At 39.9% G+C, this 1,726-nt stretch overlaps 1 pseudogene; it reads left to right on the forward strand.

The window, feature by feature from the left end:
- The first annotated feature begins 549 nt into the window (after positions 1 to 549).
- On the forward strand, positions 550 to 926 carry LOC114051904 (annotated as a pseudogene).
- The last annotated feature ends 800 nt before the right edge of the window (positions 927 to 1,726 follow it).

The raw sequence follows: 1,726 nt of genomic DNA on the forward strand, positions 1-1,726 counted from the left end.
TTGGAGTGGGGGGAGGGGTGAAATGGGGAGAAAATTTGGAACTCAAAATCTTGTGGAAGTGAATATTGAAAACTAAAAATAAATAAATTATTAATAAAAGAAGGTTCTGATCTACCACAAAAAGAAAACATTCCTATATCCAAAGCCTCAAAGAAAAATATGAATTGGTCTCAGGCCATGGAAGAGCTCAAAAAGGATTTTAAAAATCAAGTAAGAGAGGTAGAGGAAAAAATGAGAAGAGAAATGAAAGTGTTGCAAGAAAATAATGGGAAAAAATCAATAGCTTGGTAAAGGAGGCACAAAAAAAATACTGAAGAAAATAACACCTTAAAAAAGCAGAATAGGGGGAGGGGTGGGGCCCAGCCCCATGGTGATCAGCCATCCTTTTCCTCATCCCCTCCCCTTATCTCCTTCTCAGACTCTTCACACTTCCCTTTTTCTCCCCTTCCTTCTCCCATTTCCTCTCCTCCTCTTCCCTCCCCCCATCCTCTGCCATCCCCATTCTTCCCTTCATCCTTTCTCCTTCCTCCCTTCCTTGGCCTAGATGATGCCATGGTGGAGATGGCTGAGGAGGCCCAGAAGCCTGCTGAGGTGGACATCAAGGGGCTGTGCCAGGACATGTTCTCCGAAATGGTCATGTACCTGATAGGTGAGCTGACAGCCACCAGTGAAGACTATAAACTTCTGGAAAATATGAACAAACTGACTAGCTTGAAGTATGTAGAAATGAAAGACAGTGCATTAAACATAAGTAAAAACCTAAAGGACTTAAACCAGAAATATGGTTTATGATCCTTATCTGGATCAGATCACTTTAACTGAGGAGCAAGTAGCAGCTCTTGAGCAGGCAGCTTACAAGTGGGATGCATATTCAAAGAAACTAGAAGCAAAGTACAAGAAGTTAGAGAGGCGATGAAAGAATTCTTTAGCACAAAGACTTTGACTATAAGAATGTTTCATAAGAGCTAAAATAAGTGGGATGGAACTTACCACTATGCTTCAGTTTCTAAAAGGAATCAGTGCTGCTGATCCACGGAGAATCCCAGCCCCCACCTTTGGTTGGTTGTATTACTTTGGCCACCCCTTAATGTTTTCCTACACTAGTACCCCCAGAACTTCATCTTATTGTGTGCTTCATTGTGTGCCCTGGAAGAAGGCTCAGATATCAGGATCAACCCCGTCTAGAGTAGATACAGATGGGAGGCTCTTGTCTCCATCCTCCCCCTCCCCTAGAGCTCTACCTTGGACTCTTTGTTCTGAATGTGCCAACCCCCTTCATAACCTGTTCTTGAACTTAAATAATAAATGTCTATTTGTGACAAAAAAAAACCCCAAACAGAATAAGTCAAATGGTAAAAGAGGAACAAAAATCCAATGAAGAGAAGAATGTATTGGAAAGCAGAATTGGCCAAACGGAAAAGGAAGTACAAAGGCTCACTGAAGAAAATAATTCCTTAAAAGCTAGAACTGGGTGAGTGAGGTTGATGAACTTATGAGACATAAAGAAATAATAGAACAAAATCAAAAGAATGAAAAAATAGAAGAAAATGTGAATTATCTCATTGGAAAAACATCTGACCTGGAAAATAGATCCAGGAGAGATAATTTAAGAATTACTAGACTACTTGAAAGTCATGATCATAAAAAGGACCTAGACATGATCTTTCAATAAATTATCAAGGTAAACTGCCCTAATAATCTAGAATGAGAGGGTAAAGTAGAAATT

The sequence above is a fragment of the Vombatus ursinus genome, unplaced genomic scaffold (assembly GCF_900497805.2).
Source record: "Vombatus ursinus unplaced genomic scaffold, bare-nosed wombat genome assembly UNPS02014807.1, whole genome shotgun sequence".
In the NCBI taxonomy this organism is placed as follows: domain Eukaryota; kingdom Metazoa; phylum Chordata; class Mammalia; order Diprotodontia; family Vombatidae; genus Vombatus; species Vombatus ursinus.